General features: G+C 41.6%; 1 protein-coding gene and 1 long non-coding RNA gene across 7 annotated transcripts in view; one reads left to right on the plus strand and one right to left on the minus strand.

Moving 5' to 3' along the window:
* XIAP (X-linked inhibitor of apoptosis) overlaps positions 1-16,325 on the minus strand; it is a 55,735-nt gene extending 39,410 nt beyond the window's left edge. For 2 of the 4 annotated variants that reach the window (XM_025852613.2, XM_073879185.1), the window contains exon 1: positions 16,199-16,317. The gene's annotated coding sequence lies outside the window, so the exon portion shown is untranslated. Of the gene's footprint in view, positions 1-16,198 lie in introns of all 4 variants that reach the window. The other 2 variants (XM_025852690.2, XM_073879183.1) reach the window with 2 other exon arrangements.
* Positions 16,288-18,002, plus strand: part of LOC112809214 (uncharacterized) — a 43,063-nt gene continuing 41,348 nt past the window's right edge. For 2 of the 3 annotated variants that reach the window (XR_003204527.2, XR_012374362.1), the window contains exons 1-2: positions 16,288-16,414; positions 17,725-17,808. This is a non-coding gene — a long non-coding RNA (uncharacterized lncRNA). Of the gene's footprint in view, positions 16,458-17,724; positions 17,809-18,002 lie in introns of all 3 variants that reach the window. The other variant, XR_012374363.1, reaches the window with a different exon arrangement.

An 18,002-nucleotide genomic window follows, 5' to 3' on the forward strand; every position in this document is an offset into this window, starting at 1 on the left:
CCTAAAGTTCTCAGGAATATGACAGAAATTAACCCAAATACTTCTCAGGTCCATGTGATCTGGAAAAATATTCTGTACTGAAGTCAGTTAAAGTTCATTAGTTAGGAGTCGCTTGAGACTCTCTTCCCCTCCCTCACGTGGGCTCGCTCTCTCAGTATTTAAAAAATAAAAAATAACATAGGCATGTCTTTAGAGTTATCAACACTGAATGCAGACATTCAACTTCTATTCTGCCTAGGTTTGCTAGTCAAATAAGTTCATATTTGTTTTTTTTAAAGATTTTATTTATTTGACAGAGAGGGAACACAAGCAGGGGGAGCGGGAGAGGGAGAAGCAGGCTTCCCACGGAGCAGGGAGCCCGATGTGCGGCTTGATCCCAGGACCCCGGGATCATGACCTGAGCCAAAGGCAAACGCTTAACGAATGAGCCACCCAGGCACCCCAAATAAATTCATGTTATAGCTTTTACAAAGTTTGTCAGCAAGAAAAATAGCTTGGAATGATGGCTGTCTAATGTCTCATCAAGTTTTTGTGACTAAACATAACTGTTGGGGAGCAAGTGATTTAGATAGATGTGAGATGTAAGTGGGATAAGAGTTTTCAGTTGAACTATTGAGCAGTAACTATATTTTACAGTATGTGTACTTAAAAACAGCTTCTAAAATCTTTTTGGTAACTTATGTTTTTTTTAAAGATTTTATTTATTTATTTGAGAGAGAGAGAGCACAAGCAGGGAAAGCAGCAGGCAGAGGGAGAGGGAGAAGCAGCATCCCCACTGAGCAAGGATCCCATGCAGGGCTGGACCCCAGCACCCTGGGATCATGACCTGAGCTGCAGACAGATGCTTAATTGAGCCACCCAGGAGCCCCCTCTTTGGTAACTTTAAAGTTTAGAGTTTTGCTAAGTTAAATGATGGAAGTTTATTGAATATCTAATTTCCAAATAAGATAAAATAATGAAACATTACTGAACATAGGTTTTTATCTAGTTTTGGCTTCCTACTACAGGTAAACTAAAGATAAATGTGGGTCTATTAGTAAACATGTCTTACGCCACATTAAAAGACTAAAATGAAGAAGCATATGCTTTTAGGAATTATGAAATATACTCATAAATTTGCCACTCTAAAAGAATACTGGTGTAACATAGTTCATAATTGCTTACTACTTAGTTTTAACTAGAAAGAAAAGCAGGTTGTGTTTTTGGCTAAGAAAGCGCATGAGGTATGGAAATGCATTTGTCTTCCAGGGAAAAGAAAGTAAATTTGTCATGAAATAAAACTGGTCATTTCAAAATGGGAAAGGTGAAAAGAAAGGACAAATAGAAAGTTGGGGACAGAGAGAGAAAGAGAAAATTCTACCTTGTGTAATCAAGCTGGTTAAAATTGAGTTGTAGGGGCACCTGGGTGGCTCAGTTGGTTAAGCAGCTGCCTTTGGCTCAGGTCATGATCCTGGGGTCCTGGATCAAGCCCCGAATCAAACTCCCCGCTGAGCAGGGAGCCAGCTTCTCCCTCTCCCTCTGCCATTCCCCCCCTGCTCATGCTCACCCTCTCTCAGGCTCTGTCTCTCTCTCAAATAAAATCTTAAAAAAAATAAACTGAATTGTTATTACAAGGGTTTTTGTTTAATTTTTTAAAAAAGATTTTAGGGGCGCCTGGGTGGCTCAGTTGTTAAGCGCCTGCCTTCAGGTCAGGTTATGATCCCAGGGTCCTGGGATCGAGCCCTGCATTGGGTTCCCTGCTCGGCGGGAAGCCTGCTTCTCCCTCTCCCACTCCCCCTGCCTGTGTTCCCTCTCTCACTGTGTCTCTCTCTGTCAAATAAATAAAATCTTTAAAAAAGAAAAGATTTTATTTATTTGTGTGAGAGAGAGAGTGCATTAGCAGGGGGGAGGGGCAGAGGGAGAGGGAGAAGCAGACTCCCTGCTGAGTAGGGAGCCAGACACAGGGCCAATCCCAAGACCTGGAGATCATGACCTGAGCTGAAGGCAGATGCTTAACCAACTGAGCCACTCAGGCATCCCACAAGGGTTTTTTAAAAAAGCTTTAATATCTATAGTATACTGATGTAAAATTAAAACTTAATTTTTATTCATTTGCTAAAAGGACAATGTTTTCTTGGACTATTGGTCTGCTAAGAGATTGTGAAAGGTTTTTCTTTACCTTTTAAGTAATCTTCCTAGAAAGCAAAGATTTTGTGTTTTATCAAAATAATTTTCTATGCTTTATCAGCTCTTTGATGGTTTTGCTCACAACTATGTAACCTTTTGTATTTGCCCTTAAAATCGTTTGTCACTCTGGTTAAACAGGTAAGTAATGTTTCATAATGATCTCAGATCCTATTTAGTCAAATCTTTTAAAATATTTTGGTATTTTTGACAAAGTTTGCAAAAATCAAATTGTAAATAAAGTCTTTTTGACCTCAAACTAGTTTGGGGATTTTTCCAAAGGGCCCTCTTGAACCTCTCAAAAGATTTGGTCTCTCCTTATCAAGAGAGATATTAACTAATTAGGCTTATTTGGTATGTTAAATTACACAGGAAGCATTGTCAAATAACCGATAATAACCTTCTTAAACCTAAGTGTTCCAGAAATCATGAAATTTCTAAAAATCCAGGGGTGCCTGGCTGGCTCAGTCAGTGGAGCATGCAAATCTTGATCTTGGGTATAGAGATTACTTAAAAACCTCAAGAAAAAAATTCTAAATTCTAAAAAAAATTCTAAAAACCTGTTACATCCTAGCTGGTATTAATCTTTGCCATCTTAAAATGTATCTCACAAAAATGACCAAACTTCCTTGTCAATTGCATTATAATGAACTCTCATCAGATCTTCAACCACTGCCATTTTAAAATCTTTTGCCATTTACACTTATTTTACTCCGATGCTTTTGCAAGTCTTCCTGCAAAAGTGTTTCATCTTCAGAGAAATTCGTGGGAAGGACTCTTTTTGCTTTTCTTTTTAAGTAGGCTCCATGCCAGGAGTGGAGCCCTATAGAAAGGACTCTTGACAGGTACTCTAGAATATGGGTTTCTGGTAACTTTAAGATCATAAAACTGGGGGTGCCTGGGTGGCTGTCGTTAAGCGTCTGCCTTCAGCTCCAGTCATGATCTCAGGATCCTGGGATCGAGCCCCACATCAAGTTCCCTGCTCAGCGGGAAGCCTGCTTCCTCCTCTCCCACTTCCCCTGCTTGTGTTCCCTCTCTTGCTGTCTCTCTGTCAAATAAAAAAATTAAAAAAAATAAAGATCATAAAACTGAACTGGGTAAGAATTTTCAGGACAAATGTAAAAGCTGGATTCAAGAAGAACAAGTATTAATTACATAGTAAAGAACCAAAGAGGATGATTAGAATTCTTTATAACTTTTTGTTTATAATATCACTAGTTCTTTCATCATTTATTTTCCAGATATAAGGAAACTTTTCTCTAAAAAAAAAATTTTATTTATTGGGGCACCTGGGTAGCTCAGTTGGTTAAGCATCTGCCTTCAGCTTGGGTCATGATCCTGGGGTCCTGGGATCAAGCCCCACGTTGTTGGGCTCCCAGGGAGCCCGCTTCTCCGTCTGTCTGCCGCTCTCCCTGCTTGTGCTCAGTCTCTCTCTCTTTCAAATAAATAAATAAATAAATTTTAAATAAATTTATTTGCGAAAGAGAGGGAATGCATGGACTCAAACTGGGAGAGGGAGAGGGAAATAAGAAGTGGACTCTGTGCTGTGCACTGAGCCTGACATGGGGCTTAATCTCACAACCCCCAGATCATGACCTGAGCTGAAACCAAGAGTCGGATGCTTAACCGACTGAGCCACCCAGGTGCCCCAGGAAACTTTTCTTCTTAAGCTAACTATGACCATAAGCAATTTGGTAAATTACATCTTTGTGAGCAGAATTGAAATATACATTTTTTTCTACCTGATCCATCCAGAATTTGGAAACTTAGTGAGTATTCTTATTTTCATGGCAATATAGTTATTTGCATAGGTTCTATAAGAATCTGTTCTCCTTGTAAGAGGACATAACTGGAAACACTGGTTATAGTACCAAGGCTTTGACTGGAATGCTATGTTTGAGAGAGAAATACATAGACTGAGATATGACTAGACAGCTTTAAGGAGCTAAGGCTGACTTTATGGCATCAATAAAGGCCCTTGGAAAAATCAACCTGGTACCGTGCTTACAGGGTTCCTGGTAGCCTTACCAGGTAACTAAGGAAGGTCACCTTCTGGCAGGTATAGGAACCTTAGGATATCCTGGGAACCTCGAAAAGAGAAATTAACCCAAATCTGTTAAGTATTAACAGATAAAGTCTGATGGTAAATCTTTGGTTTGGCTTTCTAGCCTCAAGAGGCTTTTTAAAAAAGTCCAACCAGATTCCTTATGAAAAGTTCCAACAAAGCAGATCAAAAGAGCCTATATGATAAATCACTATTCTTGTTACACTTATGTAAATAGGCCAAGTTTATTGGAACTAGACTGAATTTGCAAATAAACTGGTCTTACTGTGATTACCTTTGATAAAAATGGGGGTGATTATAGAGAGAAAAATTATGTTTCAGTAATATACCATTATGAATATCAAATTCTAGTTCTATTGGGGTGCCTGGGTGGCTCAGTCAGGTTAAGTGTCCAACTCTTGATTTCAGTTCAGGTCTTGATCTCAAGGTCGTGAGCTCAAGTCCCACATTTGGCTCCACATGGAGCCTCTTAAGAAAAGTGGGGGGGTCGCCTGGGTGGCTCAGTTGGTTAAGCGTCCAACTCTTGGTTTCAGCTCAGGTCATGATCTCATGGATTGTGGGACTGAGCCCCATGTTGGGCTCTGGGCTTAGCAGGGAGTCTGCTTGGAGATTCTCTCCCTCTGCTCCTTCCCCACTTATGCTCTTTCTTTCTCTAAATAAATAAATCTTTTTTAAAAAAGTCTCAAATTCTACTGCTATTGTCTTTGAGGTTCTACCTATAAACTGGACTGGATCCTGAGTTCAGAAGTTTCCTCCAATATTTGGCTACAACTCTCCAAACTAACATTTCCAAATTTATCCCACCCTTCTGAGTTGGAATCACTGAGAACTAAAATTGCCCCTTTCCCAAAGCTATGCGAGCTAAAGCTGGACAAGTTGATAAAAACTTCAGAGAGATCTTCATGCCTATTGCTATGTGGACCACTCAAAAAGATCACGAGACGTTCAAACTACAAACCAGGACAATCTTTCAGAATGCTACTGCCTGCCCTCACTCCATCTGAAGATGCTTCGAGCCGGAGATCTAGAAATCCTCTCCCCTGGCTACTTTCAGAACTCAGAAACTGGAACTTTAATCTGCTCTAATTATTAACCTTTTTCTTCCATGTCTATAGAAATTCCTCTTATCAAATACCAGACTGTTTGCACCACAGCCCTAACTTTGGGAGCCCAGGTGCTTCACCGTCTCCTGAAATGAGACACAACTACTTAACTGAACTGACCTATTCTCAGGACTAAGAGACCGGCTCAGTGAGATGGAGCATCATACCAACTTAACTTCTGGGCTGTGAAACTTCATGGGCAAGCTTCAGAGGCAGGACTAAAGGGTTTCATAAATAAATAAAAATCTTTAAAGGGTTTCAGAACAAGCCTTCCCAAAGTGTGCCACTTTGGTATGAGGATTACTTTTTAAAAAAATCTATTTTATTACTATTATTATTGATTATAATCTCTACACCCAACTGGAGGCTCCAACTCACAACCCTGAGATCAAGTTGCATGTTCTTCTGAATGAGCCAGCCAGGCGCCCCTTATTTTTTAAACTAAACTCTACCCTCACCATGGGGCTTGAACTCATGATCCAGAGATCCAAAGTTGCATGTTCTAGGGGCGCCTGGGTGGCTCAGTCGGTTAAGCGTCTGCCTTCGGCTCAGGTCATGATCCCAGGGTCCTGGGATCGAGCCCCACATTGGGCTCCCTGCTCAGCGGGAAGCCTGCTTCTCCCTCTCTCTCTGCCCCTGCTTGTGTTTCCTCTCTCGATGTCTCTCTCTGTCAAATAAATAAATAAAATAAAACAAAAAAAAAACAAAAAACAAAGTTGCATGTTCTACCAATTGAACCAGCCTGGCGCCTGGGGCATGTGGGTTACTTTAAGCGGAAGTGAGTCAAGCCCCAAAGATTCAGGAAAAGCTTTTACCTCCTCCTTAACTGCCTAAAGGAATTTAGATAGAGGGCCTAGCCCACGAAGAGAACTATCACCAGAGATAACTAAAAGGATATGAGCTAGGTGGGGTAAGCTGGGGGAAGCTCTGTAGGACCTGGAGACCAAATTCCTCTGCGTTCCATTGTCTCTGTATGGCCTTGCAAACATTTATCAAACATTTGCTCTTCCCATCTTCCTGTAAACCGTCTTCCTCCCCTTTAAAGTCTCAGACCCCTACCCCCTTTTCTCCTGATCTTAGGAAGGCATATAAACCCCAACTGCCTGACTGCCTATGGCTCTCATGTTCATATGGGGCTCCCATATTTATGTAATCAAATTTTTTCCTATTAATATCTTGTATCAGTTTACCAGCCAAAGAACCTAGAAAAGTATAAAAAATAATTCCCCCCAACACATTTCCAGTAGCAATCACTCTTACCAGTTTGTGTATTCCTCCAGAGATGGTCTATGAATATACTGAGCTACCCAGGCGCCCCAGAAATAAACATTTTAAAAGATAGCACCATTTTTGTCCTGTTTGGCAGGGATGGCTATCACTGCCAACAATAAAAATCTAGCAGGGGGAAAGGTATGGGATAATAGGCACTCTTGCTGGTGGAACTAAAACTTGGTATACCTTTTGTGGTGGTAGGGATGGGTGAAACAAGTAAAGGGGATTAAGAGTACACTTATCTTGGGGCACCTGGGTGGCTTAGTTGGTTAAACATCTGCCTTCAGCTCAGGTCATGATCCCGGGTTCCTGGGATCAAGTTCCATGTCAGGCTCCCTGCTCAGAGGGGTCTGCTTCTCCCTCTCCTTCTGCCCCCCGCCCCTGCTTGTGCTCTCTCTCAAATAAATAAAATCTTTAAAAAAAAGAGTACACTTATCTTTTTTTTTTTTAAAGATTTTATTTATTTATTTGAGAGAGCGAGAATGAGAGAGAGAGAGAGAGAGAGAGCATATGAGAGAGGGGAGGGTCAGAGGGAGAAGCAGACTCCCTGCTGAGCAGGGAGCCCGATGCGGGACTCGATCCCGGGACTCCAGGATCATGACCTGAGCCGAAGGCAGTTGCTTAACCAACCGAGCCACCCAGGCGCCCAAGAGTACACTTATCTTGATGAGCACCAAATAATATATGGAATTGTTGAATCACTACTGTACATTTGAAGCAAATATAACACTGTATGTTAACTACACTAGAATGAAAATTTAAAAAAAAAATAGCACACCTTTCCTAGAGGGTAATGTAGCAGTATGTTCTAAAATCTTAAATATAGGGGCGCCTGGGTGGCTCAGTCGTTAAGCGTCTGCCTCCGGCTCAAGTCATGATCCCGGGGTCCTGGGATCAAGCCCCGCGTAGGGCTCCCTGCTTACACGAGAAGCCTGCTTCTCCCTCTCCTACTCCCCCTGCTTGTGTTCCCCCTCTCACTGTCTCTCTCTCTGTCAAATAAATCTTTAAAAAAAGTAAAAATAGGGCACCTGGGTGGCTCAGTCGTTAAGCATCTGCCTTCGGCTCAGGTCATGATCCCAGGGTCCTGGGATCGAGTCCCGCATCGGGCTCCCTGCTATGTGAGGAGCCTGCTTCTCCCTCTCCCACTCCCCCTGCTTGTGTTCCTACTCTCGCTATCTCTCTGTCAAATAAATAAATAAAATCTTTAAAAGAAAAGAAAATAAAATCTTAAAGATATGATTACCTTTTGAACCACCTATTCTAGTTGTAAGCATCGACTTCAAGGAAATGATCAGGGATTTTTAAAAAAATGTATATATAAGGATATTCAATACAGTGCTATTGATAAACAAAAAAATTCAATGTCCAACAAATGAGGACAACACTTTGGTAATGTGAATACAAGGCACTCATTAAAAACTCAGGTTGTAGAAGAATACTAAAGGACACAGACATATGTTCCTGCTGTTGTATTAAGTGAAAAAAAGCTGATTACAAAATACTGTTCAGTAGTATAATCCTAATTATAAAAAAATACAGATATATAAAGACAGGCTAAATTATACATCAAAATTCTACTGTGGTTATCTATGGGCAGTGGGATTATTGATTTTTATTTTATTCTTTGTGCTTTTCTTAATTTTCTAAATTTTATCCAGTAAATAGATTAGATTCTAATCAAAAGAGAAAAAGCGGTTGGGCTCTTGATTAGTCAGGTTCCTTACATAATCCTGCCCAGCAGACTGGGGGTGTTACTTGGCTATATGCCAGGTGACAATGCTTCCTTCGTCTGTGAACACATTAATCCAGTAAACTATCAATAGCAGGGCCTGGTATTGCAAGGTTTTGGCTTTTCATTCACAAAAGATCATTCTCGTAACAAGGAGAGGGAAGGATATATTCTTGGCCCTTATCTTTTTGCCTATGGTGAGAATTTTTGCCAGCTTGCTACTTTGTAATATTACTGTTAGATTATTAACTCCAAGCCACCCCAATGAGAAAGACGAAATTGTAAATTGATGTCAACACTGTCAATCATCAGGTTAAGAAAAAGAGAGAGAGAGACAGGTCAACTCCCAGAGGTAAAAGCAGTAATCACGTCATGTCCACAGTGGTTGGCCATGAACACACGTCTTTTGGTGCTCTGCTCAATAGCAGTAAATCACCAGCAGAGAGGGCTGAGAAACACAGGTAATACCTGATTGCTACTTATTTTTAACTGGAGTTGAAAATGAAAGGACTTTGTTGAAAATGTTTGAGTGATGTATATAGCTGGAGTTCTGAACTATTCATCCACTGCCTTATAAAAATAATCAATTAATCTGGGACCTGGTAAGAAGAGTTGCCTGTAATCTTTCCCCAAAAATTCCCCTCATTTTTACAAAAGAGAAGTTCTGAATCAAGTACACTGTAAAGTAAAATCGTCATATTTTGTAGACACCCACAAGCAAAACTTGTTCACCATAACTGACTGTATTTGTGCTGACAGGATAATAGAAATCACTCTTTCATTTTGAAGCATAAAGAAATTAAATGATTTGACTGAGGCCGTAGAACTGATTTGTGGCATAGAACTGGAACTTACTCTATTGGATACTTATCCAGAAAACTTATCCTGACAGAGTGATTAGGATGCAGGACTTAAAAAATCAGATGGTTCTACAAGTGCCATGCTGAGGTTCTTTAACAGATGACTTGGTGAACGGGTAATACCTATCCTAGATATTTTTCAGAATCTCCCATGATCATGGGCGCCTAGGTGGCTCAGTTGGTTAAGCGACTGCCTTCGGCTCAGGATCGAGTCCCGCATCGGGCTCCCTGCTCAGCGGGGAGTCTGCTTCTCCTTCTGACCCTCCTCCCTCTCATGCTGTCTCTCATTCTCTCTCAAATAAATAAATAAAATCTTAAAAAAAAATCTTTCATGATCATGTTGAGATCTCAAGCAAGTGCTGAAACAAGTTCTTGATATAAGCCAGTATCTTTTTCTCCAGTAAAAATATTTAGTTTGGGGCAGCTGGTGGCTCAGTTAAGTGTCTTCCTTCGGCTCAGGTCACGATCTCGGGGTCCTGGGATCGAGCCCTGCATCAGGCTCCCCAGGGAGCCTGCTTCTCTCTCTCCCTCTGTCTGATGCTCCCCCTACTTGGGCTCACTCTGTCAAATAAATAAATAAAATCTTTAAAAAAAATTTAGTTCTATTTGAAAGCCACTCTGCTGCCCATACACATTTAGGTTTGTTTTGTCTGGGTTTGAATTAAAATGACACCAAGTAAAGGAAACTGCCACAATAAGTGACTACAAGCCAAATTAAAACAGTACCACATAGTTAATGAGTGCCCACGTGTTCTCAACTACCTACAAACTCATTCTCATTTCCCTCCATGCAGTCATTATAGCTACACGTATTCTCTCTAACCTACTACAACATGCTGAATTGAAACTAAAAAATGTCATCCTATTTAACAGAAGGTCAAAAACTCAACATGAGCTTGTGTGATTCCATGGCCCATCCTTTTTTTCACCATGTTACCTCTGATAATAACTAAAATATGTATGTGAATTACAATTAGAAGGTTTTCATATGTGGTATCTCATTTAACCTAAGCAACATTATCACAGCCCCCATTTGAAATATGGGGAAACTGTGGTTTTCTGATTGTTACTCATCAAAGATCATACAGTAAATGACAGTCAAAAGTCAAACCCAGTGATTATGACCAATATAGGTCTAAGGAAATTACTCTAAGAATTACTGGCAGAAGGATTGGTGTGGTGAGGTAGCAGAATATGTCAGCTCCTTGCCCTTTCAGGGCTTGAAAAATTAGTGGGAGCCATTGAAAGGTAAAGCACATAGCAATATGTGATTATATATATGAGAGGCCTGTGTTGTGAGGCCAACAAAATTATCACAAGAGTACCTATAAAAGTTCAAACCACATGTAAGTATTTATAGATTCCAGGGAATGCACAGTGGTACCAGCTTTCCCCAGTTTAGGAAATCAGCCTTAACTCATGCAGTTCAACCTCTGGTCATCTGAGTTCAAGCTATTCCCAGTATGTACAGGTAAACCTGTTTTCACCACGACCCATATCCTTGAAAATACATTATAAAAGCAGATCATGGGGGTGCCTGGGTGGCTTAAGTCATGATCTTGGGGTCCTGGAATGAACCCTGCAGGCTCCCTGCTCAGCGGGTAGTCTGCTTCTCCCCCTCCCTCGTGCTCTCAGTCTCTCTGTCTCAAATAAATAAATAAAATCTTAAGTATCCTTAACAAAGATTGGGTACCAATCATACCAAAATCAAATTCCAAAATGTATCAAAAATCAGAGCTACAATACCATAACTGAAAATAATAAAAGTCCAAGCCAGGGTGCCTGGGTGGCTCAGACGGTCACGCATCTCCCTTCGGCTCAGGTCATGATCCCAGGGTCCTGGATCGAGCCCCACATCGGGCTCCCTGCTCAGCAGGAAGCCTGCTTCTTCCTCTCCCACTCCCCCTGCTTGTGTTCCCTCTCTCACTGTGTCTCTGTCAAATAAATAAATCTTAAAAAAAAAAAAGTCCATGCCAAGTCCTACAAACTTACATTAAAATATGCTTTTATCACACAAAGGACAATCTACTATTAAGTATAATCAGAGCACATAAAACCTGTAACTCCTAAGTTTGGCCTCAAATTCTTATGGTAGATATAGTAACTAATCAACAACTGCTTTAATTTCTCAGAGCATAAAAAGTCCTTTATTTCTAATCATCTAGAAGGCTTTAGAAGTTTTAGTTTTTCCTTTTTCATCTAATACATTCCTTTATAACATGCAAAGGCATTCAGTCAACAATTTTTTAAAAAGATTCATTTATTTGAGAGAGAGAGACTGGGCGGGGGGCAGGGGGCAAAGGAAGAGGGAGAGAGAAGCTTAAGCTGACTCCACTCGAGCGTGAAGCCCAACGTGGGGCTCAATCCCACAACCCTGAAATCACGACCTGAGCCAAAACCAAGAGTTGGATGCTCAACCAATTGCGCCATCCAGGCGCCCCTCAGTCAACAATTTTTTACCTGGCACTTACTACATGCGAGTCACTGTTAATACAGTGATGTTAGAAGTTGGCTCAAAGCAGACGGTGCTCACAGTGTGTTGGTTGGGTTGTCTCAAACTGAAAACCATATTCCTAAGTGCTATCTCAGTGTTTCTCACTTTAGCTCCTCAATTTATTCAAAGATACCAAGTTAGTCAATTTTGATCAAAGCACTACCATCAAAAAATGTGTCTAAGAGATCTTTTGAAATACAGCATGCAATGGAAGAAAAGCATGACTACCAGAGTGAAAGAAATCTGGATTCAAATCCTACCCCTGCCAACTTAATAGCTATTTGGACCTTAATCAAGTTACTGAACCCTTATGAGCTTCCACAAATTTTCTCTTCTCTGTGCTTTGATAATCCCAGAATGTTAAACCCAGAAGCCCAGTTTCTCCCTCTTCAATTTATTCTACACCCACCCTACAAGATAAAACAGGCCAGCTTTTAACACAGTAATGACACATATATCATTCTCATCTCCAACAAATTAAAATTCAAGTACTTAGCATGTGAAATTTTTAAATATTCAAATCATAAAGGCAGAAAAAATGAAAGTATAATCATAAATTATTAAGGTTTATATCTCCACCTTATTAATTTCTTATCATTTTATTTGAGATATTTATTCCAAAGAGATTTTGGATTGTTATGTGGGATTTTTTTTTCCTTGATAAAATCTGAGATAATTGGTTAAAAAAAACCTATTATAATGGATTCTGAATCTTTGGCATCAACTAGCCCAAACCTGTTACTTTATAAAATGAAGGAACCAGAGCATAGAATAATATACAGGATATGGAGCACCTGGGTGGCACAGTCAGTCCAGTGTCCAACTCTTAGTTTCCAATGAGGTTGTGATCTCAGGGTTGTGAGATCAGGCCCACATCAGGCTCTGCGCTCAGTGCAGTCTTCTTAAGACTCTCTCTCTCCCAGGGCGCCTGGGTGGCTCAGTTGGTTAAGTGTCTGACTTCAGCTCGGGTCATGATCTCAGGGGTCCTGGGACTGAGCCCCTGCATCGGGTCATCGCTCAGTAGGGAGTCTGCTTGTCTCTCTCCCTCTGCCCCTCCCCCATTCATGTTTTCTCTGCTTCTCTCAAATAAGTAAATCAACCTTAAAAGAAAAGAATATTCAGGATAAATAAAAGCTACATTTTAAAAGACTTTTCATGACATAGGAAATCTTCAATATACAATGTTGAATGAGAAAAAAGGATTACCACCATCTACATACAATATGAGCCTCAACGATAAAAGTAAATATAAAAGAATGGGATTATATTTATTCTCTTTATATTATTCTGAATTTCATAAATTTTCCATAATAAACATATTTATTTTATAATTTAAAATACTCAAAATATTCCATTTTAAATTAAATTGGATATTTAATTCATAAAAAGCTTTGAAGAAAATAGAAATATGTAGGCACTGGGGTGCCTGGGTGGCTCAGTCATTAAGCGTCTGCCTTCGGCTCAGGTCATGATCCCAGTATCCTGGGCTCGAGTCTCCGCGGGGAGCCTGCTTCTCCCTCTCCCACTCCCCCTGCTTGTGTTCCCTCTCTCGCTGTGTCTCTCTGTCAAATAAATAAAATCTTTTTTTTTTTAAAAGAAGTATGTAGGCACTGAGGGGTTTAGTGACTTGCTCACAAGCTCACAGCTAAATGGAAACAAAGCCAAGACAAGAACCCAGGCATCAAATCCAGGGCTCTTCTCACTGTACGACATGACCTCTAAGATATGAAAACAGTCACTATTCACCAGGAATTGCACTGGAAGAACTGGTAAAGAGTAGGAAGCCTGGGACTTCTAAATTTTGTGAGCAATAAATACCTTTTTTCCCCTTAAGCCAAAAAAAAAGAGTATTTGTTCAATATCAGTTTCTTTTAGAACTTCTGTTTTTGTCTCCTCAAATCTACTCAGATGACCTTAAACAGTGCTACAGATTACATTTTATAATACTATAACCAGATTAGAGCACAGAGATAAAGTTTGAGAACTGACAGCTCATGATAATCTCCCAGCCTCAAGAGAACAAGGACATCTATTTTGCCACATCTGTCTTTCGAACCCTACACCACATAGTACAATCCCTGGCATATAGTAGGTGCTCAATAAATGTTTATTTTATAAAGCTTAACTTTCCCCCCTCACATTAGCACTAACTACCTGACTTTTAAATATTAGAACAAACAAAAACAGTAAAATATCAGTTTCATATCTGGGGTCTACAAGCTTTTACAATATAAAGAATTTATTAAACAAATTAATGTTTATGGGGGCGCCTGGGTGGCTCAGTCGTTAGGCGTCTGCCTTCAGCTCAGGTCATGATCCCAGGGTCCTGGGATGGAGCCCCGCATCGCATCGGGCTCCCTGCTCTGCGGGGAGCCTGCTTCTCCCTCTCCCACTCCCCCTGCTTGTATTCCCTCTCTCGCTGTGTGTGTCTCTGTCAAGTAGATAAATAAAATCTTAAGAAACAAAACAAAACAAAAACCAAATTAATGTTTACAACCAAATGTAAGGGGAACATTTATGTTAGTAAAATATTTCAAGCACTATACAAATTAATTGGCAAGTTAATTACAATAATTCTTATCTATTGAAATGGGCCTTTCCTGCCTAGTTGGGAGTCACTGAATGCATTACAAAGCAATAGTTACAAAGGTAGCACAAGGGGTACCGGAGTAGGACCCAGGACTTAGTCCAAGCAGTGCTAGTAAGTAGATACATAATCGTGGGCAAATCCCTTTCTCCTCCTTTGAGTCCTAGTTAATCTATTCATAAAAAGAAAAGAGTTGAAGTACTAATCACCAGAGACCCTTCCAATCTTAATTTTTTAAAATGATTCTTATCCACAAAGGTTCTACATTCAGATTTTCTCATTGTGTCAAACTGGGTATCTTGAATGTTATAGTTTGCTATATTATTGGATAATGAAAAGTTTAGCACAATTTCTAAAAATATATAAAGATTAGTAGTAACATATATTCTTTTTACCATCTTATATTAGAGGCAACTGGAGAAAACAAGAAAAGAAATGTGAGCATCTGATAATCAGGCCTGCTTTGCTAGGTGGGCTGACGGGAACCATACTGGATTTTACAATACAGACCACTGATACATAAATGCATATGTGTCTTTACATACCACTGATACACACTTATAGTGATAATACATGTATGTGTGTGAATTTTAAAAATTGTTTCCAATTATAAAATCAATACTTGTTTATGGTAAGAAATTCAAACAGTACATTAGACCACATGTGAAGTGCAGATTAAAAAGCATCCCACCCATCTCCATCCCTCCATTAAATAGCCACTGTTCACATTTTTCTTGTGTCCTTCAAGAAATTATCTGAGCATATTCAAATATGCATATGTACGTGTGTATAAATCTTAACCTAAACTGTTGCCACCTCTTGAATGATGGGGAAAATATCTCAACCATTGGCTTCATAAACACGTTAAATACATCGAAAGTAGTATCCCAGTTGTATGGTACGAAGTGGTATACGCTTCCAAGTGTGGGGTAGGTTAAATGTTCAATTTCCTTGCTTGGAGGCTATGTGCAGCAGTTGTTCACAAAGAGCGGTAAGCAAGGAGCCAGACAAGCTGGGTTCTAATCTAAGTCGCTGAGTAGCCTTAGGCAAGCCATGAAATCTACCCGTGCCTTAGTTTCCGCTTTTGTAAAATAAGAGGATTGGACTAAGATCCCTTCCAACTCTAAAATGTTTTAGTCCTAAAATGGCCGTCTTTAAGTGTTCTCTTGAACTGGTTTTAAGAAATCCGAAGTAAAAAAAAGGGAAGAAACAAATACTATAGCAACCTCCAGTCTTACAAGAGTACATTTCTGTGCGTCATTGACTATCAAGGTCTAGTGTGACAGACCTAGTGACATAATTATATTTGAAAACAAAGTAGTAGATTATTAAAATCGGACAGGTTTTTACAAAGCTTTGACATTTTTCTTTTGGAGGTGGAGGGGGCTGTTGTTTAGTTTCAGCAATAACCACCCCCTCCTCCCGAAAACAATTAAGGGTATTATGGAGTTAAAATAATGAAACTGAAAGTTAGACTGAATTCTGTTTGACTCACAGAATATGCTGGGGAGGTGACTAGGGCAGCAAAGATTGGAAAGAATTACTAGCTAATTTCCTCTTCCGGAAGCTCTTTGGCTCCTATTCTTTCTGCTTCACAAGCCCTCGTCAGGCACACTCCAACCAGCTCCATACCTGCTACACGCATCGGATTGGGGGGTGGGGAGGGGGCGGTCCCTCTGATCATTAAAAAAAAAAGTTCTTTGACTCGATTTACCTTAGGGGTCACAGGGTTTAAGAAGGCACCCGGCCGGCCCGAAGCCACCCACCCACCCGTGCCTTCCTTCGGCTCTCCCCAGAACCTGGGCAAGGAGCCGCGGCTGGGCCACCCGCGCCGCACAGGAGCGGCCTTCCCGCCCTCCCCCGCAGCGCGGGGCCCGCGGGGAGGGGGGGGTGAAGAGGAGGAAGCCCGTACAGGCAGTACCCACCGCGCCAGGAGAGCCAGCCCGAATCGCCCGCGGCGCCCTGCGCGGTCCGGAGGGGAGGGTCCTGGAGGAGGGGCGGCCCGAGCCCCAATCTGGAAATGCCAACTCCGCTCTGCGGCCGGGCCCCAGCCTAGAAGGAAACGGAAGTCCCTTCGTCTCCCGCAGGCGCACCCACCAGCCCGCCCATCGCCCGGAGGAGCCCCGAGGCGGGGGACCGAGGTGCGTCCACGACAGGGCCTCAAACAGACAGCGGCCACCGTCGGTCAGTCTCAGGGCCCTGGCCGCGCCACGGGGGCCCCCCGCCCCCGCTAGGCTCCTTTTTACCGCCCCCGCCCGGGGGGCCAGCCTCCCGCCCTGCAAGGCCCCTCCTTCCTCCCCCTCCGCCATTTTCGAACTTACCCTTCGGGCCCTGACGTCCTTGATTAGTGCTGAGCCCTCCCGGGGCGCAGTCAAGGTTCCGCCACTTCCCTGGGTCGGAAGGGGGCAGCCAGGACAATCGAAGCTCTCGTCCCCCCCCCACCCCCCCCCCCAGCTGGAAGTCAGAACCTGACCTAGCAAATGCGCCTGCGCAGTGGGTACCTCGCAGTCCCCGCCCCCAGCTCAAGCGTTTCCTCTTTAGCCTCGAGGTGTTTTTTTCCCACGCTTTTACCTGCTGGGCTCTGGTGTTGACCAGTTGGGGAATAGAGGTAAAATTAAGGATGAAAAGAGAGCGAACAAGTTGAGTTCTCACTGTACACCAGGCACTGTGATAGGCGTATGACGTTTCTTTGTTATTTTGACACTGTAAGATAGGCACTCTCTTATTAACCCATTTTACAGAGGAATTTGAAGCCCAGAGAGGATAAGCCCCTCCACTAGCATGCAGCTAATAAATGAGGGAACTGAGGTTAGAATATCTAGAATCTGTGCCCTAGATGGGAAGGATAAAAGGAAAAAGACATTCACTTGGGACAGGAAGGGGATCGAGAGATAAAGGAAAATGAATAGGGAAAAAATCAGAAGGCAGGGAAACCGGAAATCTGGTACATAAAATGTTGATCATATCCTGGATTTATTTCAAGTATGCTGTAAGATTGTCAGACAAATGAATTTTGTTTCACAAACTCGGGCTCCCTTACATGCTAGCGTAGTGACATGAGAGGTTCTGAATGAGTGTTTCATTTCAAGAGGAAGATTGTATCACCTGCATCCTCAAGTGATGCTGCCCTTCTTAAAAAGGGAACTTGGAGGGAGGAGAGACGAGACTTCTTTTTGGTTGTTAGGCTTTTGCTAAATATTATCCCCTCCGATCCTCTTTTACTGTCATAGCTCTGAGAATCTCACATCTGACTTACTACAGTAATAGTAATTGCAGAGCAAATAGTTATTTAATTTTCACAGCAATCTTATGAAATATGTAACTACCATTATTTCCATTTTACAGATGAAGACACTGAGGTTTAGGGAGTTTAGGTGGTTTGCCCAAAGTCACACTGCTAGTACGTGTGGGAGCTGCAACAGTGATTCAAACCTAGATCTTCTGATTACAGGTGTATCTGACCATTACCTGGTCTCCTGACTGGCCTCTCTATCCCTAGGACTGGTTCCCTGCAGTACAGCCTGCACAAGGCCATGTGAGTTAAACCCTTCAACACTACTTCCCTGATAATGTTAAAACTCCTTAGCTTTATGTTCACTCTTCCCTTGGGCACCCTACTGTCAACTGAAAACCATCTTCAAAGTAGGATAGTAAATGCTTTATTCGTTGTCTTACTGGGGACTATAGCCTGGGAAAACAGTCTTTCAGATGGCTCTGAAGAACTGCTCC

Source organism: Callorhinus ursinus, unplaced genomic scaffold (assembly GCF_003265705.2).
Source record: "Callorhinus ursinus isolate GAN/ISIS: 27379988/994484 unplaced genomic scaffold, GSC_fseal_2.0 scaffold33, whole genome shotgun sequence".
Taxonomy (NCBI): Eukaryota; Metazoa; Chordata; class Mammalia; order Carnivora; family Otariidae; genus Callorhinus; species Callorhinus ursinus.